Source organism: Arachis ipaensis, chromosome B8 (genome assembly GCF_059453495.1).
Source record: "Arachis ipaensis isolate K30076 ecotype BB chromosome B8, ASM5945349v1, whole genome shotgun sequence".
Classification (NCBI taxonomy): domain Eukaryota; kingdom Viridiplantae; phylum Streptophyta; class Magnoliopsida; order Fabales; family Fabaceae; genus Arachis; species Arachis ipaensis.
Window position 1 is genome coordinate 104,230,374 of NC_142443.1, and position 24,439 is coordinate 104,254,812.

Genomic DNA, 24,439 nt, shown 5'->3' on the forward strand with positions numbered 1-24,439 from the left:
ATGACGCGATTGCATGGGGCATGCGGTCGCGTCGTGCATCCCCTTTTTTTTTTTATGCATGAAAAATGTAGAATGCAATGATTAACATGAATGTTATGCATGATTCCAGGTTTAATAAATTAAAATGAAAAAGGAAAAAATGAAAGCAATTAACAAGAAATTAATTGAAAAAGAAGCGACCATACCATGGTGGGTTGTCTCCTACCTAGCACTTTTAGTTAAAGTCCTTAAGTTGGACATTGGAGGGGTATCCTGTTATGGTGGCTTATGTTTAAACTCGTCCAAAAATCTCCACCAGTGCTTGGAATGCCAATAGCCTCCGGGGTCCCAAACTAAGCACGCAAAGCTTCCGAACAGCTTTAAATATATTGTTAGGCTCCCGGGATGACAAATGTCAGAATAAACTCCAGGATTTCAAGCCTTGCTTTTAAATCCGCCTCCGTCTTGATCTACATGTCTCCAATCGGGCGGGTTAAAAAGTAGAATCTCACCTTGGTGACCAAACGTTTTCCGTGATCCATGTGATTGAGCATGATACCAATCCGTGTACTTCGAGGTGAAGCGTGGAACCTTATTGAACCTTGTGCACCAGCTCTGAGTACGAGCCATTTCCCTCTTACTCTTAAAGCCGCAGAGAGCTTTAAGCTGGCCATCTGTTTCAAGCAAACCATATTCAAGTGAATAAGTAAAGTTATAAGTTAAGGATTGTACCCACTTGAAGCTTGTATTAGGTGGTAATGGCCTTGGGATAGGTGTTTTTGGCGGTTCTGCAAGTTCTGTTTCCTTGTGCTCTTCTGTGAATTCCTCCACTTCTTTGCAAAGATCTTCAATTGTATCTGTGTCCTGGTCAAAGTCTTCTATGTCTTCCTCATCACTTGAGTCATAGATTGGAGGTTGAGAGAAATCTACCTCTGCATCATCTTCATATTCACTTGGGGAAGATTCTTCGATCTCAGAGAATTCACTTGCCGATGCAAGTTCATCACTAAGAGAGCTAGACTTGTGACTATCATCATCAAGGGAATTTGTTTCTTGGATTATTCCGTCTGATTCTTCATAAACGATTTGCCTTGGAGAAATATCCTCCTTAGCATCAACTGTAGCATCCTGGACGGAGTTTTCCTCAATTCTGGATTCCCATGGAGGTTCAGCATCTCCTAGATCTTCAACCAACTCTTCTTCTTGAACAAAGACAGCTTCTTCTAATTGTTCTAGTACAAATTCATGCTTTGTCTTGTCCACTGGAGTTTCTGGCACTTCCTCCATGCTCTGCTCTTCATTGGGCTGTCCACATGGAGCTGTGGTTGATCCTCGTATATTTGAGCGCCTAGAAGCCCATTGAATCATCGCTTGCTCCAGTTGTTTAATGGTTGTTTGAAATTTAATTACTGTTTCTCTTAGGCAATCCTCTGCTTCTTGGGTTGCTGGACTTGGACATGCTACAAAGGAAAGTGGTGGTGATTGGGAGCAATTGGATTGGTATTGGGGAAGGATGGATCATATGGTGGCGAATGGTGAAGAGAAGCTTGTGAGTGTGGTGGTTCGAGGTTATGTTGAAAGGATGGTTTATATGCACGGGGTGGGGCTTGTTGGTAGTTACAAGGTTGTTCACCATGTCTTCCAGCTGGGTATGCACTGTAGGATGGTCTTTGTCCAGGATATCTCGGAGGGTGTTGCTGCCAAAAGGGTTGATTAGATCCTCTTGGTTCCATCCATCCTTGATTGGTCTGACCTTGGTACACATTCCTGCTGTAACTTCTATTTCCTTTAACAACATTAGAACCAAACTCAAAGCGAGAGGGGTGAGAGTTCATAGTAGCAAATAAAGGTAAAAAGGAAAAACAAAAATAAATAGGCAAGCAAAAGAAAAAATATTTACAATAACCAATAATAAGGCACACGTTAGCAGTTCCCCGGCAACGACGCCATTTTGACGTTAGAGATTTTTACCAGTAAAGAGATTCATGGAAACAGTTGCGTTGTAGATATAGTCTCTAAACCGACAAAAATCCCTTCGTACAAACGTTTTGGGTGTCACAAGTAACAAACCCCTTTAGAAATTATTAACCGAGTATTCAAACCTCGGATCGTCTTCTCATGGAACTGCGAGGAAGTATGTTCTTATTATTGGCTATAGAGGTTGTAATCGAGGTTTAGAAGATGAGAAGCAAGTAATTTAAATGATAGGTAAAGTAAATGGCAATTAAAAATAAATAAATACTGTAAAGCAAACTTTTGGCAAGGTAAGAGAAGTTGGAGATCCAACGTAGTTATCTCTCTCAACTATAATGAAAGTTGAATCTAAACTCCACTTGATCAACCTGTACTAGGGCAAGGGAAAGTCAAGGGACTAATTAAATTGACCTTTGAATCCTATTTATTTCCTAAGAAAAGGTTGGGATTACTCAAGTTCAACTCAATTAGCAAGATAATGATTATCAATTATGTTGAGTTTAATAACTGTTGAGTTACTAAATTCTTAACCAGAACCAAAAGGGGAAAAAGTAAAATTGCTGGAATAATAAAAATATCCTTAGATGGGAAGCAATGGTAACTTAAATCAAAGAGAACAATCATAAACTGAAAATACCTCAATTATCATTAATTCAAATAATAGTCTGTAACATGGAAGAATTCTTAAATCAAATTATAATAATCAATTCAAATGTTGGAATAAATAAATTGAAGTAAAACTAAAATAAAAGAACATTAAACCTGGGATCTAGAGTTACTCTTAAAACAAGAAGAAATCCTAAATCCTAAAAGAGAGAGAGAAGATCTCCCTCTCAACTAAATCTAAATCATTGAAAAGTAAAATATGCGAGCTCTCTTTGAATGGGTGCATTCCCACACTTTGTAACCTCTGGTCTATGCTGTCTGTACTTGGATCTGGGCCAAAAAGGGCTTCAGAATTCGCTGGGGGCGTATTCTGTAAATTCTGATGCGTGGCCTCTGTCACGCATCTGCGTGGGTCACGCGGTCACGTCATTTGGAGCTTTTCCTTGCCACGCGATCGCGTCAGTTATGCGACCGCGTCATATGCGTTCTGCTTAAGGCGCGGGGTCTCGTCAGTCATGCGGCCGCGTCGCTGCTGATTCGTGCTTGGCACGCGATCGCGTCATCCATGCGATCGCGTGGATACCAGTTTCCTTAGAGCTCGGTTTTGCTTTCTCCTTTCATTTTGGGTATGTTTCCTTTTTCATCCTTTAAGTCATTCTGCCTTAGAAAATCTGAAACTACTCAACACACTGATCACGGCATCGAATGGAAATAAAGGTAATTAAAATAATTAATTTTTAAAGCTTAGGAAACATGTTTTTCACAATATGACATAATAAGGAAGGGAGAGTAAAACCATGCAATTAATGTGAATAAGCAGGTGAAGGATTGTATAAATCTCTCAAATTAAGCACAAAAGAACTGATGAAATATGGGTTTATCAGTTTCCTTTTCCATCCTTTAAGTCATTCTGCTTTAGAAAATCTGAAATTACTCAACACACTAATCACGGTATCGAATGGAAATAAAGGTAATTAAAATAATTAATTTTAAAGCTTAGGAAACATGTTTTTCACATACATCACATAATAAGGAAGGGAAAGTAAAACCATACAATTAATATGAATAAGTGGGTGAAGGATTGAATAAATCAGTCAAATTAAGCACAAAATATATCATAAAATATGGGTTTATCAACCTTCCCACACTTAAACAATAGCATGTCCTCATGCTAAATCTAAAGTAAAAGGTAAGGTTAAAGTGGTGGAATGTTATGCAATGCAACCTATTCTAAATGCATCTACCTAAATGAGTCATGCAATTCCAATTTATCGACTCATATATAAAGCTTACATGTAGTCAAATTAATTCACATTCTCAAGGAGTCATATATATATATAGCTAACCCTTAAACAATAAAGCATTTTAGCAAATGAGATGGGGAATAAAAATATTGTACAAACTTGCAAAACAATTAGTAAATTAAGCACAGATATATGTTGATGAGTTATTGAACCCTCACTGGAATTTGTGTTTACCCTCTAGTCACTCAGTGTTTATTGGGTTTATTCACTCTACTTTTCTTTTCATTCTTACTTTCTGTAACTTTGTTCTTCATCTAACCAATCAACAATTATAGAGTACAGTCATACCAAAAGTCATGAGGTCTTTAATTAAGGTTGTAATGGGGCCAAGGTAAAGGTAAGGATATATGTATAAGGCTAAGTGAGCTAATAAGTGAATCCTTAATTAGACTAAGATCTCACCTAACATACATATTTAGTAGAACAAAACTTTCTTTACCAATTTTCCCATATTATCCCACTTGTTGTTATATGCTCATGTTTCAATTTTTGTTTTTATCTCATGTGCATTGCTTTTATTTTGCATTGGGGAATTCTTTTGTATCCCCTTTTATTGAATGCTGAAAAATAACTTTTTTTTAATGCACATGGTAATTGAATCACCTTGATTTCTCATGTGCATGCTTCCCAAATTTTATTTTATTTCTTTTAACTTTTCTACCCTTTTGTTTTTATCATCCATGTTCCCAATAGGTTTCCCACATTTTAATCTATTTATAATTTTTTATCTTCAGCTAACCAAGGATTCAACTTGGGATTTTATTTTGTTTTTCTACTTAAGGCTAGTAGTGTGGCTAAATAGAATGAAAGGGATTTTAAAGGCTCAAGGGGGATAACAAGGGTGATGTGAAAGGTAGGTTATTTTGGGGTAAGTGAGCTAAAATCAAATGATGGCCTCAATCATTCTTTTGGCATGTATCTATATTCTATAATTGGACATATAGATTAAAGCAAAGTAAAGAACATCAAAATAAAAAGAAACGAAACACACAGAAATAAAATTATGGTTTGAATGCAACCATACAATTAAGCTCAAGACTCACAGGCTGTGTGTTCTCTAACTCAAGCATCATATATCATTCATATATGTTATGCATGTCTAGTTAAAAATTCTCGTTATTCTCATAAAAAAAATTATTTAGGGTAGCCTTTAAAGTTTTGATGTTCCTCCTTGATGAAATGTTATCAACTTAGCTATATAATGTAATGCTATATATACAAGGTTTATGGATTTAAATCTGTTATGTTCAATTTCCTAGCTTACTTCCGTTTTATATTTTTCAATTTACTACGCTATCTTATGCTAAAAAGGGTAAACTATACTAATGAATCCACTAATAAGTTAGAATTGCCAACTAAACTAAAAAACTAAAAATATGAACTAAAAATGCAAAATGCAAAAATAGAGTAAAAATACATAAAAGCAGCAATGTATAAGTACTCAGAAAATAACAGTAAAAAGAAAAATACAGAAAAATATCCAAAATAAAAGAAAAAAGAGATGTAGTGGTTCACCAAAATAAAACGCCAGAGATGGCGACCTCCCACACTTAAAATGAAGCATCGTCCCTGATGCTCAGTCAAGCCGGGTGTGAAGGGGTGTCATCACTGGTAGGGATGGTAGCTGGAGGCTCTGTGGTGGTGGTGGGCTGAGAGTCTGGCTGCTGTAGAGGCAGGGCTGACTGGACCGGGATCTCCGGATCTATAGCCTCTATCTGATGCGTAACCTCCTGATGTGGGGCAGCCTGCTCTGTGGCTGCCTGCTGATGGCTCTCCTCCTGGAAGTGAGTCTCCTCCTTGTGCTCATCCTCCTCCTCCTCTGAATGCTCAGATGGTGTGTCGGGCTCGGAGGGGATGTCACCACCCTGTCGGATCATCAGTTTCAGATGCGTATAGCGTCGCTGGCTGCGACGCTCTAATCTCTCATACCGGCGCCGGTTACGGCGCTCCATCTGATCAAGCTGTCGGAATAGGCGGTGCACGAGGCGGTATATGGGCTCAGAGGCAGGTGGAGGTGCAGTGGTAGCAGTAGGGGTAGCAGTGGCAGCTGTGGATGAAGAGGGTCCAGCAGACGGTGGGGCTGTCTCATCATTAGCAGTGAAGGGTGGTGGTCTGTAGCCCAAAGCTAGGAAGTTCCTGCTGTGAGGAATGATCTTCCTGCAGTCTGCCGCTGGTGGTCTCTCATCGGCATCCTCCCATGGCACGTCAGCTCGATGGCCTAGTTGTGTAACCAGGTACGGAAAAGGGAGGGTGCCTCGAACGTGGACCCTGGCCATATAATGCCGGATAAAGCGTGGCAGATAAAGGTCCTTACCCTCCAGCACACACCATAGGAGGGTGATCATAGCAGCTGGGATCTCCGTCTCATGAGTACTCGTCATCACATAATTGCTCAAGATCTGGTGCCATAACCGAGCCTCATCATTTAAGTACGCCCTCTTGATCCCTCTAGGCATGGTGGTGTCCTGACCCATCTCCCAAGGAACAGTCGGGTCGAGAGCTATCCGTGCCTTTACAGCATCCCAATCAAACTGCATCGGCGCATGTCCTCTTCAGCCTTTGAATAACCATCAGGCTGATCGGACTTGGCTGGGAGCTGGAGAATGTCCTCGATGGCCTCCTTAGTGACTAGAATTTGTTTTCCTCTCAGGTTCACTGCATCTAGGGTGGTGATGTAGTAGTTGCAGTAGAATTCCCGGACCCAAGATGCATTGACCTCTGTCAATGTTCTCTCCAGAAAGAACCAGCCTCTTTGCTTGATTTGCTCAGTGGTGTACTGCTGGAGTGCTTCTGGAATCTTCAGAGTTCTCTCCAGGTATAAATTCCTGGAGTTTGCAAATGCCGGATACTTCAGCTCACAGTACCGGTTTGCAAATTTTATTGGATCATTTGCAGGGAGCAGCTGGTCAGCTTTTTCCTGCTGTGTAAAGTTCTTCTCCCGCCATGAGGAATCATGCATGAGGGCAATGATGGACTGGGAGGAATCTCCTCTCTTGCGCTTGCCAGTAGCCTTGCCTTTTCCTTTCCTTTGTGAGGCAGACATCCTGAAAAATGGAAAACCAGGATATGGATAAAAATAGGGAAGCAAATAGGCAATTAAACAAAGAAAACTCAAAGCGGCAAAGGAGAATTAGAATGAGGTAAATGAGTCAAGTAAATGTGCGTTAAGGATTGTTTAGTAGTTTAAAATTTGGAAAGGAAGAATTTACAATCCAAAATGTATCAGAATCCAAGTTAAATAGAAAAAATTGTCAGTATGCCATGGTTAGAAAGTTAGAGGAAAGTGAAAAATCAGAAAAGAGATTTTAAAAGGTTAGTGTGGTTAGAATTTGAAAAAGAAGTTAGTAAATTAAAATTAGTGAGTCAGTAAAATGCGGGTTAAAGTAAGTGGCATAAAGAAAATGGGCCATGTAACAAGGATTCATGATTATGACTAGAAATAACTCATAACTGATCAAGGAAAACAGGGTGATGTTGATTCAAACAGATATAAAGAAAGCAAGAATTGGAATCAGAATATCACAAATGCAGTTTATAAACCAGGAAATCAAAGAGGATAAGAAAGTCTGCCATAGCATTCATGAAGTGGTTTGGGTAAAGCAGAGGACAACAGAGTTCAGATTGCCAAACCAAAACATGAATGAAAATAATTTACAAAAAATTTGGGCAGCATTCCGGCTAAAATTAGATTGTCTCGGAAAATAAACAGCAAACAAGGCAGTTCATATGAATTAAAAAACTTGCTGCAGTTACCTATAATTAATAGAAACAGGAAAATTCAGAGTAACAAGCAGCAAATGTAGGGAATCACAGCATATGAACAAGGTCACAGGAACAGCAGAATTGCAGTTTGATAAAACAAACGCATGAACAGTGCAAGTAAACAGACCTAGATCCACTAACCACAGCCTAATCTACCTAACAACCTAAAATCTACTACATCATGCATATCTATATATCCTAATTATGAACAGAAATAGAAAATTGTAAAATAACTGCGAAGGACAGAAAGGCGGCGTTCATCAGAACCTGGTAGGCGTGAGGAGTAGAACGGGGAAGAAAGTGGCTGGGTGGTGGCTGCGGCGGCGTCTGCCGCGGTGGAGGGGCACGGCGGCACGGTGGCGGCTGAGGGGGCAGTGGAGAAGGGGGTAATGGGGATAGGGTTGAGGGTAATTGATAAAGGAAGGGAGGGGGGTTGCGTGTGGGTGGCGGAGGGGGGTGGCACGACTGGGATGGCCGGCGGTGGTGAGTGGTAGTCCGCGGAGGGCAGTGGCGGAGAGGGGGGAAGAGAGGAAGAAGGAAGAAAAAAGAAGGGAAGGGAGGAAGAGGGGAAGAAAGAAGAAGAAAGAAGCGGAGGGAGGAAGGGGGGCAGGTGGCGGCGGCGTCTGGGTGGTGGTCGGGGTGGCGGCAATGGTGGCTGGGTTGTGGTTGAGAGAAGAAGAGGAAGAGAGGGAGAAGAGGGTTGGGGGGGCTGCACGACTGATAGGGTTCGCGTGGCTGGGGTGTTATATTTTCAAATCCACGCGATCGCGTGGGGGACGCGGTCGCGTGGTGGGGGTGAAAATGGGAGTGACGCGATCGCGTGGGGCGCGCGATCGCATGAAATGGGTGGAAGAGGGGATGACGCGATCGCGTGGGTCGCGCGATCGCGTCGTTGGAAATTGTGCTAAACGCACGACTCCAGCACCGTTTCAGCGCAACTCTCTGTCTCGTCCTAGGGTGTTGTGCAATCCATGCGACGCGATCGCATCGCTCACGCGGTTGCGTGGGATTGGTTTTGTGCAAGTGACGCGATCGCATGGGGCATGCGATCGCGTGGGCCAATTTGTGCAAAATGCACAAGGGCCGTACGATTCCAGCCTAACTTTCTGGACGTTGGATAATTACGCCGATCTCCAGGTCACGCGGTCGCGTGGATGACACGGTCGCGTGGGAGGTGTAGTTCGCCATGTGACGCGATCGCATGGGGCATGCGGTCGCGTCGTGCATCCCCTTTTTTTTTTGAATGCAGAATGCAGTATGCAGAATGCAATGCTTGATATGAATGCTATGCATGATTCCAGATTCAATAAAATAAAATAAAATTCAAAAACAAACAAAACTAAATAAAATTAAAATTGCAAAAGGAACGATCATACCATGGTGGGTTGTTTCCCACCTAGCACTTTTAGTTAAAGTCCTTAAGTTGGACATTGGAAGGGCTTCCTGTTATGGTGGCTTGTGTTTAAATTCATCTAGAAATCTCCACCAGTACTTGGAATGCCAATAGCCTCTGGGGTCCCAAACTAGGCATGTAAAGCTTCTGAGCAGCTTCAAATAGATTGTTAGGCTCCCGGGGTGATGAATGTCAGAATAGATTCCAGGATCCCAAGCCTTGCTATTAAATCTGCCTCCGTCTTGATCAATATGTTTCCATCTGGGCGGTTTAAAAAGTAGAATCTCACTCTGGTGACCAAACGTTCTCCGTGATCTATGCAATTGAGCATGATACCAATCCGTGTACTTCGAGGTGAAGCGTGGAACCTTATTGAACCTTGTGCACCAGCTCTGAGTACGAGCCATTTCCCTCTTACTCTTAAAGCCGCAAAGAGCTCTAAGCTTGCCATCTGTTTCAAGCAAACCATATTCAAGTGAATAAGTAAAGTTATAGGTTAAGGATTGTACCCACTTGAAGCTTGTATTAGGTGGTACTGGCCTTGGGATAGGTGTTTCCGGCGGTTCTGTAAGTTCTACTCCCTTGTGCTCCTCTGTGAATTCCTCCACTTCCTTGCAAGGTTCTACAATTGTATCTGTGTCCTGGTCAAAGTCTTCTATCTCTTCCTCATCACTTGAGTCATAGATTGGAGGTTGAGAGAAATCTACCTCTGTATCGTCTTCATATTCACTTGGGGAAGATTCTTCGACCTCAGAGAATTCACTTGCGGATGCCAGTTCATTACTAAGAGATTTTGACTTGTGACTATCATCATCAAGGGAATTTGTGTCATGGGTTATTCCGTCTGATTCTTCATAAACAACTTGCCTTGGAGATTGTACAATATCCTCCTTAGCATCAACTGTAGCGTCCTTGACGGAGTCCTCCTCAGTTCTGGATTCCCATGGAGGTTCAGCATCTCCTAGATCTTCAACCAACTCTTCTTCTTGAACGTTGACAGCTTCTTCTACTTGTTCTAGTACGAATTCATTCTCTGTCTTATCCACTGGAGTTTTTGGTATCTCCTTCATGCTACGCTCTTTGTTAGACTGTTCACAAGGGGCTGTGGCTGATCCTTGTGTATTTGAGCGCCTAGAAACCCATTGAATTATTACTTACTCCAGTTGTCGAATGGTTGTTTGAAATTTATTTACTGTTTCCTTTAGGCGAACCTCTGCTTCTCGGGTTGCCGGATTTGGACATGATACAAAGGAAAGTGGTGGTGATTGGGAGTGATTGGATTGGTACTGGGGTAAGGAAGGATCATATGGTGGCGAATGGTGAAGAGAAGCTTGTGAGTGTAGTGGTTCGAGGTTATGTTGAAAGGATGGTTTATATGCACGGGGTGGGGCTTGTTGGTAGTTACAAGGTTGTCCACCATATCTTTCAGCTGGGTATGCACGGTAGAATGGTCTTTGTCCAGGATATCTCGGAGGGTGTTGCTGCCTAAAGGGTTGATTAGATCCTCTTGGCTCCATCCATCCTTGATTGGTCTAACCGTGATGCATATTCCTGCTGTAACTTCTATTTCCTTCAACAAAATTAGAACCAAACTCAAAGTGAGAGGGGTGAGAATTCATGGTGGCAAATGAAGATGAAAAGGAAAAACAAAAATAAATAAACAAGTAAAAGAAAAGTATTTACAATAACCAATAATAAGGCACACGTTAGCAGTTCCCCGGCAACGGCGCCATTTTGACGTAAGGGATTTTTGCCAGTAAAGAAGTTCATAAAAACAGTCGCGTTGTAGATATAGTGTCTAAACCGACAGAAATCCCTTTCGTACAAACGTTTTGGTTGTCACAAGTAACAAACCCCTTTAAAAATTGTTAACCGAGTATTCAAACCTTGGGTCGTCTTCTCAAAGAACTGCAAGGAAGTATGTTCTTATTATTGGTTTTGGAGGTTGTAATCGGGGTTTAGAAGGTGAGAAGCAAGTGATTTAAATGACAAGTAAAGTAGATGGCAATTGAAATAAATAAATACTGTAAAGCAACTTTTGGTAAGGTAGGAGAAATTAGAAGTCCAACTTAGTTATCTCTCTCAACAATAATGAAAGTTGAATCTAAATTCCACTTAGTTAACCTTTACTAAAGTAAAGAAAAGTCAAGGGACTAATTAGTTTGACCTTCGAATCCTATTTATTTCCTAAGAAAAAGTTGGGATTATTGAAGTTCAGTTCAATTAGCAAGATAGCGATTATCAGTTATGTTGAGTTTGATAATGTTAAGTTACTGATTTCTTAACCAAGACCAAAAAGGGAAAAAGTAAAATTGTTGGAATAAAAATGTCCTTAGATGGAAAGCAATGGTAACACAAATTAAGAAGAAAGCAATCAATAACTGAAATACCTCAAATAATCATTAATTCAAATCATAACATGGAAAGGGTTCATAAGTCAAGTTGGAAACATTTATAGGTACGAATAAAAACATTAAAGTAAATATTAAACCTGGATCCAGAGTCACTCTTACAAACTAAGAGAAGTCCTAAATCCTAATCATAATCCTAAGAGAGAGAGGAGAGAACCTCTCTCAAACTAAATCTAAATCAGGGAAAGTGAAAATTGGCGAGCTCTCTCTGAATGGATGCGTTCCCCCACTTCATAACCTCTCGTCTATGCCTTCTGGACTTGGATTTGGGCCAAAAAGGGCTTCAAATTCGCTATGAGCGTTTTCTGCAATTTCTGGTGCGTGGCCTCTGTCACGCGTCCGCGTGGGTCACGCGGTCGCGTCATTCGGAGCTTTTCTTGCCACGCGGTCACGTCAGTCATGCGACCGCGTCATGTGCGTTCTGCTTAAGGCGCGCGGTCGCGTCAGTCATGCGGCCACGTCGCTGCTGATTCACGCTTGGCACGCGATCGCTTCCTCCATGCGATCGCGTGGATGCCAGTTTCTTCAGAAGCTCCGTTTTGTGCTTTCCTTCCATTTTTGTATGTTTCCTTTTCCATCCTTTAAGTCATTCTACCTTAGAAAATATGAAACTACTTAACACACTAATCACGGCATCGAATGGAAATAAAGGTAATTAAAATAATTAATTTTAAAGCTTAGGAAACATGTTTTTCACATACATCACATAATAAGGAAGGGAAAGTAAAACCATGCAATTAATATGAATAAGTGGGTGAAGGATTGAATAAATCACTCAAATTAAGCACAAAATATATCATAAAATATGGGTTTATCAGTTACTGAGGTCTTTGTGGCGCTAAGGCTAGAGTCAGAGCAGCAGCATTCCCTAATCCAGAAGATCCGACCTTGTCTGTGTCATTTTGCGTAGGATCGCGAAGGGGAGTGGATTGCTTAGTGCTTAATCTTTGGCTATTGTGGTAAGCCATGAGTTAACGTGATGAGAGGACATGAGTTGCTGAGATATGGTGGACTACTATGGTTTAGAAGAGATTAACTTGATTAGAGGACATGAGTTAATCACTTACGGCTGCCATTGAATTCATAATTTATTATTGAAGTAGACAGTAAGAAAAGTTAATCCAGAAAGAATACGCATCTCCGAAGCCTTAACTGAATCTCTATCATCGCTTTCACATTAATCTGGTATTTCGTTCCCTTTACTTTATGTTTTTGCTTCCAAACAAACAAACAACCATCTTTTCTAATCGCTTGGTGTGCGAAATTAAAGTTCGCACAACTTAGCCGGCAAGTGCACCATGTCGTTCAAGTAATACCTTAGGTGAGTGGGGATCGAATCCCACGAAGATTGTTGGTTTGAGCAAGCAATGGCTATCTTGTAGATCTTAGTAAGGCGATTAGAAAAGAAGGTTATTTGTTTGAAATAAAAAAATAGCAGATTAGTGTAACAGCAATGATGGATATTCAGTTAAGGCTTTGGAGATGCGTATTTTTTCCGGATTAACTTTTCTTACTATCTACTTCAATAACGAATGATTCATTCAACGGCAACTGTAATTGACTAACTCATGTAGCATCCTCATCAAGTTAGTCTCTTCTAAACCATAGCAGTCCACCATATCCGAGCAACTCATGTAGCATCCTCATCAAGTTAACTCAAGGCTTCCCACCATAGCCGAAGGTGAAGACCTAAGCAATCCACTCCCCTTCGCGATCTTACTCAAAACGCTACAGACAAGGTCGGATCTTTCGGATCAGAGGATGCTGCTTCTCAGACTCTAGCCTTAACGCCACAGAGACCTGAGTAACCCACGGTCAACAGAATTGTATGTCACATGTCCAAAGTCGCTCAGGCACGCTCTTGGAATCTGCAGTGCACTCTCTAGCTGTAATTCAATGCTATCCGGGTCAAGACTCACACAGAACCCATGTAGAAAAAAGATGATTGTCATAGGTCATCCACAATTTACGAGATGAAGAATGAAAGTGCACAAGAGAATAGAATCAAACATGTATTGAAATTGAAACAGTAATATTATTAATCCATGAGAATTAGCAGAGATCTTAACCATAACTTAGGAGTTTAGATGCTCATGCTTTACAGAAAGTAACATAAATATATAAACGGTAAATATGGGGTAAAAGATGAGGCAGAAGATCCTAAACATGGGTGATCTTCTCCTATATATAATAATCTAATAACTAAGAAGTACAAAAATATGATAGAATAGACTAGAGGTTTGAAAATCCATCCTTGGGCCCACTTTGGTTGAGTATTTGGGCTGAGCTTCGTGTCCAACTTTGAGGAATGGGTGTTGAACGCCATTAAAGGGTGATTGGCGCTGCCTTGTGTCTTGGTGGGCGTTGAACGCCCCAAAGGGGGTGGTTCTTGGGCGTTCAACGCTGGCTTGTCTCCATGGGGTGTTGAACGCCAGCCAGGAGGTAGCTCCTTGGCGTTCAATGGCCAATATGGGCAAGCTCCTTCAAAGAAAAGTATAAACCATTATATATTGCTGGAAAGCTCTAAAAGTTAGCTTTCCAACTTTGTTCTGAACGCATCAGTTGGACCTTTGTAGCTCCAGAAATGCTCATTTGAATGCACAAAGGTTAGAATTTGACAGCATCTACTACGGTTTCCTTGCCTCTGAATCAGACTTTTGCCAGAGCTTCTTAATTTTAGCCAGAAAATACCTGAAATAATCATAAAACACAACAACACAAAGTAGAGTCCAAAAATGTGAATTTTGCACAAAAAACCTATGAAAATATAATAACACCTAAACAAAACATAACTAAAACAATATGAAAATGATGCCAAAAAATGTATAAAATATCCACTCATCAGAACACCATACTTAAACTGTTGCTTGTCCCCAAGCAACCAAAAATGACTTAGGATCAGAAAGAAATAGAAAGATACAATAAATCTCAGAGTTTTCAATGAAGCTCAATTCCAATTGATGAGCGGGGCTTGCAACTAATTACTTTTGAATAGTTTTGGTTTCTCACTATCCTTTGAAGCTGAGAAGTGATGAGCGGATAATTTATACGCTTTTTGGCATTGTTTTTAGTATGTTTTTAGTAGGATCTAGTTACTTTTAGGGATGTTTTCATTAGTTTTTATGTTAAATTCACATTTCTGGACTTTACTATGAGTTTGTGTGTTTTTCTGTGATTTCAGGTATTTTCTGGCTGAAATTGAGGGACTTGAGCAGAAATCAGATTCAGAGGTTGAAAAAGGACTGCTGATGCTGTTGGATTCTGACCTCCCTGCACTCAAAGTGAATTTTCTGGAGCTACAGAACTCGAAATGGCGCGCTTCCAATTGCTTTGGAAAGTAGACATCCAGGGCTTTCCATCAATATATAATAGTCCATACTTTAGCCAAGAATAGATGACGTAAACTGGCGTTCAACGCCAGCTTCCTACCCAAATCTGGCGTCCAGCGCCAGAAAAGGAGCCAAAACCAGAGTTGAACGCCCAAACTGGCACTAAAACTGGCGTTCAACTCCAAGGAGGACCTCTACACGTGCCACACTTAAGCTCAGCCCAAATACACACCAAGTGGGCCCAGGAAGTGGATTTATGCATCAATTACTTACTCATGTAAACCCTAGTGACTAGTTTATTATAAATAGGACCTTTTACTATTGTATTAGGCATCTTTGGACGCCTAGTTCTTAGATCATGGGGGCTGGCCTCTCGGCCATGCCTGGACCTTCACTTATGTATTTTTAACGGTAGAGTTTCTACACTCCATAGATTAAGGTGTGGAGCTCTGCTGTTCCTCAAAGATTAATGCAAAGTACTACTGTTTTCTATTCAATTCATCTTATTTCACTTCTAAGATATCCATTCGCACCCAAGAACGTGATGAAGGTGATGATTATGTGTGACGCTCATCACCATTCTCCCCTATGAACACGTGCCTGACAAACACTTCCGTTCTACATGAAATAAGCTAGAATGAATATCTCTTAGATCTCCTAACCGGAATCTTCGTGGCGTAAGCTAGAATGATGGCGGCATTCAAGAGAATCCGGAAAGTCTAAACCTTGTCTGTGGTATTCCGAGTAGGATTCAATGATTGAATGACTGTGACGAGCTCCTAACTCGCGATTGCAGGGCGTTAGTGACAGACGCAAAAGGATAGTAAATCCTATTCCAGCATGATCGAGAATCGACAGATGAATAGCCGTGCCGTGACAGGGTGCGTGAGCATATTATTCACTGAGAGGATAAGATGAAGCCATTGACAAGGGTGATGCCTCCAGACGATTAGCCGTGCCGTGACAGGGCATTGGATCATTTTCCCGTGAGATGACCGAAAGTAGCCATTGACAGTGGTGATGTATCACATAAAGCAAGCCATGGAAAGGAGTGAGACTGATTGGATGAAGATAGCAGGAAAGCAGAGGTTCAGAGGAACGAAAAGCATCTCCATTCGCTTATCTGAAATTCCTACCAATGATTTACATAAGTATCTCTATCCCTATTTTATTATATAATATTCGAAAACACCATTATCACTTTATATCTGCCTGACTGAGATTTACAAGGTGACCATAGCTTGCTTCATACCAACAATCTCCGTGGGATTCGACCCTTACTCACGTAAGGTATTACTTGGACGACCCAGTGCACTTGCTGGTTAGTTGTATCGAAGTTGTGACAATTATGTATTGAGATCAGAGCACCAAGTTGCTCACGTTGCCAGGGGTGTTTGAGCCTGGACATCACAATTTCGTGCACCAAGAAGCATTGGTGTCTCTTGGAACTCAGAATTCAGATGATATTATTGATTTTCTTTATTCAGCTTTTCTTGATTCTTGAACATAGCTTCTTTTTGAGCCTGTTCGTGACCCTAAACATTTTATTTTCCAGTATTACCACCAGATACATAAACACCATAGACACTTAACTGGGTGAACCCAATTGGTTTGTGATTTAGCTTTGCTAGAATCCCCAGCCAGTGGTGTCCAGAGTTCTTAGGCTCACTCTTTTGCTTTGGATAATGACTTTAACTGCTCAGTCTCAAGCTTTTCACTTGACAACTTCACACCAGAAGCATTTAGTTAGGGGGAGGAGCTCATTTAAACTTTTTAGGCTAACATTTTATGTCTTTTAGGCCCTCCTAACCATTGACGCTCAAAGCCTTGGATCCTTGCTCTTGCCTTTTGGTTTAAAGAGCTACTGGCTTTTTCCTTTTTCTTTTTATATATATATTCGTTTCTTTCTCTTTTTTTTTCTTTTTGCTGCTTTTTCTTACTTCAAGAATAATTTTTTGGATTTTTTAGATCACCAATAATATTTTTCCCTTTTTTTTTTATCATTCTTTCAAGAGCCAACATTCTGAACTCCAACATCAAATATGCATTATTGATTCATGCATTCAGAAAGTAAAAGTAATGCCACCACATCAAACAACAGGATCATTTTTATTATATAACTAGAGTTTATGCATCTTACTTCTCTTTTTCAATTAAATTTTTTCTTTTAAGTATGGTGAAAGATGCAAGGAATATTTCATAGCTTCAGACAAAACAAAGGATGATCGTGCACTTAGAAACAGGAAATAGACAATGAAATACAATGGAAAGCAGAAAAATAAAATGACATAAGCAAGGAGATAATGGAATGTGACCACCTTAGTGACGGCGACTACTGCTCCCTTTAGAGAATCCAATGGAGCACTTGATTTCTTCTATGTCACTCCCCTGTCTCTGTTGGTCTTCCTTTATAGCTTTTTGATCTTCTCTCATTTCATGGAGGATGGAAGAATTCTCTTGGTGTGCCATTGTCAGCTGATTATGTTGGAGCTTAATTCTCCTAGAGAAGCATTCAGTTGATCCCAATAACCTTGGGGAGCTTAATTCAGGGATTTCTTGTTGAGGCGGCTCCACATTTTATTGTTGTGCTTCATGTGCTGGCTCTCTAACATGCTCCACCCTTCTTTTAGTGATGGGCTTGTCCTCCTAAATGGGGATGTCTCCTTCAATGGAGGGCTTTTTTGCCACCTTGTACAGCTTTTGAGGTATCACCTCCTGAACCTTCACCTCATTCCCAAGCATGATGCAATGAATCATGATTGCTCTGTCAATGGTCACTTCGGACCGGTTGCTAGTAGGGATGATAGAGCATTTGATGAATTCCAACCATCCTCTAGCTATGGGCTTGAGGTCAAGCCTTCTTAGTTGGATAGGCTTGCCTTGAGTATCCCTCTTCAAGTGGCCTCCTTCCACACAGATGTCTGAAAGGACTTGGTCTAGCCTTTGATCAAAATTGACTCTTCTAGTGTAAGGATGTAGGTCTCCTTGCATTAATGGTAGTTGGAGCGCCAACCTTACACTCTCCGGGCTGAAGTCCAAGAGACGCCCTTGGACCATGGTATGCCAATTTTTGGGATGTGGGTTCACACTAGTGTCATGGTTTTTAGTGACCCAAGCATTTGCAAGAACACTTGCATCATTAAGATTTCAACTTCCGGGATAGGGTTGGTCAAAACTTCCAAACCTCTTCTCTGGATTTCTTGTTGGATCTCTGGGTACTCATTCTTTTTGAGCCTAAAGGGGACTTCAGGAATCACCCTCTTCTTTGCCACTACTTCATAGAAGTGGTATTGATGAGCCTTAGTAAGGAATCTCTCCCTTCCCAAGGTTTGGAGGTGGAAGCTATGGCTTTTGCTTTCCTCTTTCTAGAAGATTCTCCGACTTTGGGTGCCATAAGTGTGAATGAAAAGAAAAAATCAAGGCTTTTCCAACACCAAAATTAAAAGCTTTCTCGTCCTCGAGCAAAATAGGAAGAAAAGAGAAGAATAGAGTAGTAGAAGAAGAAAATAGTGAAGATAGAGGGAGAGCAGGATTCGGCCAAGTGGGGGGGGATTATGGTGTATGAGGGTGGTGTATGTGTGGGTATGAAAGGGTGATGGAGGGGGTATTTATAGAGGGGGTTTAGGTTAGGGTTTGGTATTGGGATGGGGGAATTGGGAGGGAAGTTTTGAATTTGGAGTGGGTGGAGTTGGTTGGAATTGATGGATGGGAGTGATGAAGGGTGTTGGGAAGAGAAAAAGGTGATGTGGATGTGATTAGTTAAGGGTGTATGGGGAAGAGTGTATATGGAGAAGAGGGAAAGTAAGAGAGAGAGGAATGTGGAGTAGGTAAAGATTCTATGGGATCCACTGATGTTGGGAGGCTAGGGAATTCAAATTCCCTGCCCTCTTGTGGGCGTTGAATGCCCAGCCTTTGCTGAACGCCAGCTTCTTGCTCCATATGGGGTGTTGGACGCCCGGCCTCTGCTCCCTGGCTGGCGTTCAATGCCAGCTTCTTGCTCCATTGTGGGCATTGAACGCCCTCTAGGGACTCCTTCCTCGGCGTTCAACACCAGCACTGCTGCTCTTTCTTGGGCATTAAATGCCCACACTTCTCCTTGTGTGGCATTCAACACCAATTTCCTCACCCATTAGGGCGTTGATTGCCACTCTTGCCTCCTTGTCTGGCGTTAATGCCAGCAAAGGGTGTACTCCAGGGTGTTCTGCTTCTAACCCTGAACGTTTCTGTCTCTATTCTAACTACTGCACATGATCACAAACTCTAAAAAAAGCATTAATTCTAAAAATAACTGAATATAACTCGAATATAAATAACTAAAAAGCGGAATACTATAATAATGGTTGGGTTGCCTCCCAACAAATGCTTCTTTAACATCACTAGCTTGACAGTCAGCCCCTTTTTAGGGATAGGTAGGGGCTCAGAACTTTGCCCCTTACAGTGAACTTCTTCCCTGTGCTCTCATGGATGAGCTCCACGTGTTCTAGAGATAGGATCTTGTTCACAATGAGCGAAATCACTGGTCTATCTGTGAAGACAACTCTCATGCCAGGTGAGAGTTCTTTAGTGGGATCTTCTTTTCCTTCCAGCTTTTAGGCACTTTCTTCTTACTGCCATCCTTCTTAGTGCCGGATGATGGTTGCCTAACACCAAACTTAGAGTTGTTGTGTGGGGGCTCTGTTAGGTTTTGCACTGAGATAAGTGGTGGAAGCATTAAATGCTTGTCAGGGGTGTCTTCTCCTACTAACGCAGAGTGAGGTTTATGAACCTTAAACACAAGGCAGTCCTCATCCAGTTGTAGGACTAGTTCTCCTCTTTCTACATTAATCACTGCTCTTCCATTGGCAAGGAATGGCCTTTCAAGGATGATGGAATCATCCTTGTCCTCCAGGTACTTGTATCTTTTCCAAGCTTCATAGAGGGATTCACCTTCTCTTTGTCTGAAGGTTTGAACTTCCAGTCTAATTTTTTTCATCCTTTGAGGGCAAAGAATTTAGCTAGGAAAGCATTAACCAACTTTTTCCAAGAGTCTAAGCTCTCTTTTGGTTGAGAATCCAACCATATCTTAGCTCTATCTCTTATAGCAAAAGAAAAAAGCATAAGTTTGTAGACTTCAAGATTCACTCCATTAGTATTAACAGTATCACAGATCTGCAAGAATTTAGCTAAGAACTGATGTAGATCTTCCAGTAGAAGTCCATAAAACTTGCAGTTCTGTTAGCTCCAATGGCAGGTACAAAGATGCTTCTGCCATAAAAGTTAGAGGTAGGCATGGTGAAGTCACCAAGAATCTTTCTTGCCACTCCTTCAGATTTGGCCATGTCTTCAATTTCTTGTTCAAAATTTTATGAAAGGTTTCTTCCAGAGTGTTGTGCTTTAATTTATTGTAAGCTCCTCCTTAAAGTCCTTTCAGGTTCAGGATCAAGATTAAAGAGGGGTTCTTTATCCCTATTCCTGGTCATAAACATGAAAAGAAGAAAAGAAAGAAAGGAAGCTTCTATGTCTGATCTAGGGAACAAGATAATCCGTTAGTTGTCCAAACTCGAATAATCCCTGGCAACGGCACCAAAAACTTGGTGCACAAATCCCCACGCTTCGTATAGCTGAACCAGAAAGTGCACTGGGTTGTCCAAGTAATACCTGAGCGAGTCAGGGTCGATCCCATGAGGATTGTAGTTTGAAGCAAGCTATGGTTATCTTGCAGTTCTTAGTCAGGCGGATAGAAGAATTGTTGGACTTATTTACAATGATTATCTTAAAACCTAGATGGTTAAGGCTTGGAGTTACTTTGTCCTTATGAATTAACTCTAGTCTTACTATCTTCTTCAATTGTGAATGATTTTTTTTATGGCAGGCTGTATATGATTGACGCTGGTTTGAGCAGCCGCCAATAGTCCTCCATATCTGAACCCCAGGGTTAGTATGGATCCATTTTGATTGAGGGTGAAGCTTCTGCAGTCCACTCTCTTTAATGATCCTACTCAAAATGCCACACACAAGGTTGAATCTTCCGGATCAGAGAATGCTGCGCCTTTGGATTCTAGCCTCTACGACAGAGACCCTAATCTCCCTGTAAATCGGTTGAACTGGTTTTTCGAGAAGTCTCCAACGAAGTCGTGGATTAGCCGTCTGATAGATGTATAATCAAGCTGGCGGTTCAATGCTTTCCACTGAAGTATTCACACGAACCTAAGTAGACACGGGTGGTGGTCAGACATGCGGTCCTAGTATGATGAACGGAGCTGGTTGTCACAGACCATCTCATTCACCATGTTGAAGAACGAATATACATCTTAGAATTAAATCAAACACGAATTGAAGAGAAATAGTAATACTTTTATTAATTCATGGAACTCAGTAGGGCTCCTCCCCTCAACTTAGGAGGTTTAGAAACTCATAATGATAAGAAAATACAATGGTAAAAACAAAAATTATGGTGCAAAGTGGCCGAAGATCCTTAACAAAGAGTGATCTTCTACTTTAAATACTAAACTAATGACTAGTAAGGATAAAACAGTCTTTTAGTGCTAAAATCCACTTCTGGAGCCCACTTGGTGAGTGTTTGGGCTGAGCTTTGATTAGATCCACGTGCTATGAGGCCTCTAGGGTGTTGAACGCTGGCTAGGGGGTCCTCTTTGGGCATTTGGACACTAAAACCTATAAAAACTCAATAAAAATTAAACAAAACATACTAGAAACTATATGAAAATAATGCCAAAAAGCGTGTAAAATATCCGCTTATCATCATCCTCAATTCATGAGATGAAGAATGAAAGTGCACAAGAGAATAGGATCAAATGTGTATTGAAATCGAAACAGTAATATTATTAATCTATGAGAATCAGCAGAGCTCCTAACCCTAACTTAGGAGGTTTAGTTGCTTATGCTTTACATAAAGTAATGTAAACATATGAATGGTAAAGATGGGGTAGAAGATGAGATAGAAGATCTTAAACATGGTTGATCTTCTCCTATATATGATAACATAATAACTAAGAAGTAAAAAAATATGATAGAATAGACTAGAGGTGCGAAAATCCATCCTTGGGACCACTTTGGTTGAGTACTTGGGCTGAGCTTGGCGTCCAACTTTGAGGAATGGGCGTTGAATGCCCATTAGGGGGTGATTGGTGCCGTCTTGTGTCTTGGTAGGCGTTGAACGCCCCAAAGGGGGTGGTTCTTGGGCGTTCAACGCTGGCTTGTCTTCTTGGGACGTTGAACGCCAGCCAGAGGGTAGCTCTTTGGCGTTCAATGCCCAATATGGGCAGGCTCCTTCGAAGAAAAGTATAGATCATTATATATTGCTGGAAGACTCTGAAAGTTAGCTTTGCAATGCCATTAAGAACGCATAATTTGGACCTCTGTAGCTCCAGAAATGCTCGTTTGAATGCCCGAAGGTCAGAATTTGACAACATCTACTACGCTTTCCTTGCCTCTGAATCAGACTTTATCCAGAGCTCCTTAATTTCAACCAGAAAATACCTGAAATTATCATAAAACATAACAACTCAAAGTAGAGTCCAAAAATATGAATTTTGCACTAAAACCTATGAAAATATAATATCCGCTCATCATTGCCTGACTAAGATCTACAAGATAGCCATTTCTTGCTCAATCTGACAATTTCTGTGGGATTCGACCATCACTCACCTGAGGTATTACTTGGACAACCCGGTGCACTTGCCGGTTAATCTGTGTGAAACTTGCGGAGTTCAATTTTCCGCACCAAGTTTTTGGTGCTATTGCCGGAGATTGTTCGAGTTTGACAAACTACCGGACTATCTTGTTGCTTAGATTAGGTACTTTTTATGGTTTAGTTACTCTTTTGTTTGTGTCTTTTGTATTCCTTTTCAAAAAATTTTTTCAAAATCTTTTCTTTTCTTTAGAAATCTTTATCTTTTGTTTGAGTCTTGTGTCAGTTTTTAAGTTCAGTGTCCCATCTGTTTTCATCTTTTTCTTTAATCTTTCGAAATTTTTCCTTGTTGTTCTTCTTGGTATTCGAACTATTCTTGCTAATTTCTTTGTTTGATCTTAAATTTTTAAGATTGGTGTCTTTTAGTTGTTTTTACTTTTCTTTAAAAATTCAAAAATTCAAAAAAATATTTCTTTTACCTTTATTCAATTTTTCAAAATCCTAGCTATCTTTCCTTATCTTGATTTAAAAATTTTAACTTTGTTCTTTTCTTGTTGGTAAAGTTTAAACTTTAAATTTTAAATCTTATCCATTTAGATCTTTTTGAAACCTTTTTCATATCTTTTTAATTTGAGTCTTTCCTATCTTATCTTCTTTTAAAATTTTAAGTTTCAAATTATTATCTTTTTAAATCTTTACTATCTTTTAAATTTGATTTTCAAAAAACTTTAAAATTTCAATTCTTATTTTTTCTTAATCTTTATCTTATCTTTCTTTTTCAAATTTTGAAACTTACTTATTTTATCTTACTTTTAAATTTTAAAACTTTTTAAATTTCAAATCTTGTTAGTTAATTAGCTATCTTAGCTTTTAATTTCTTCCCTTCTTCCGAATTTATTTAAATAAATAAAATAAAAATAAAAATATTTTAATTTCCTTATTACTCTTAGAATTTGAAATCCCCTACCTGTCTATTTCGAATTCTATCTCACTTCTTTACCTCCATTCTCTTTCTTCTTTAGATATCTCACAGGGAGTTCTCTATACTCTGACATAGAAGCTCCCATTCTCCTTCTTTCTTGGTTTTCTTTTTCTTGTTTATGAGTAGGAATAGAGATAAAGAATGTCTCTTTGATCCTGATCCTGAACCTGAGAGGACTCTAAAGAAGCGCTTATAACAAGCTAAAGCTCAGCATTTCGGAGGAAACCTCACAGAGCTTTTTGAACAGGCAGCTGCAAATATAGACATGAAAACTAATCCTAATAATGGAGGAGACACAAGGAAGGTTCTTGGTGACTTTACTGCATCCACTTCTGACTTCTATGGGTGCAGCATCTCCATACCAGCCATTAGTGCAAATAACTTCGAGCTGAAGCCTCAACTGGTTACTCTAGTTCAACAGAACTGCCAGTTTTATGGACTTTCACAGGAAGATCCCAACAGATTCATCTCTAATTTTTACAGATCTGTGATACTGTCAAGACTAATGGAGTGGATCTAGAAATTTACAAGCTCATGCTTTTTCCCTTTGCTGTAAGGGACAGAGCTAGGCTATGGCTGGATTCTCAGCCTAAGGAAAGCCTAGACTATTGGAAAAAGGTGGTCAATGCATTCTTGACTAAGTTCTTTCCACCTCAAATGCTGAGCAAGCTTAGGGTAGAAGTTCAAACCTTCAGACAGAAAGAGGGTGAATCCCTTTATGAAGCCTGGGAAAGGTACAAGAAACTTATTAGAAAGTGCCCTCCCAATATGATCTCAGACTGGACCATGCCAGAAATTTTCTATGATGGCCTGTATGAATTGTCCAAGATGTCATTGGACCACTCTATAGGTGGATCTCTCCACTTTAAGAAGATGCTAGAAGAGGCATAAGAGCTCATTGATATGGTTGCTAACAACCAATACATATACACTTCTAGAGGAACCCTATGAACAGTGGTGCTACTCAGAAGAGAAGAGTCATGGAGTTAGATACTCTAGATTCTATCTTAGCTCAGAATAAGGTTCTAACCCAATAGGTCAACATGATCTCTCAGCATTTGATTGGAAT

General features: G+C 40.4%; 1 non-coding gene across 1 annotated transcript; it reads right to left on the minus strand.

Moving 5' to 3' along the window:
• Nucleotides 1-24,036: 24,036 nt before the first annotated feature.
• Nucleotides 24,037-24,143, minus strand: LOC148549085 (small nucleolar RNA R71). Its single transcript, XR_015898028.1, has one exon. It is a non-coding gene; the product is annotated as a small nucleolar RNA R71 (small nucleolar RNA).
• Nucleotides 24,144-24,439: the final 296 nt, after the last annotated feature.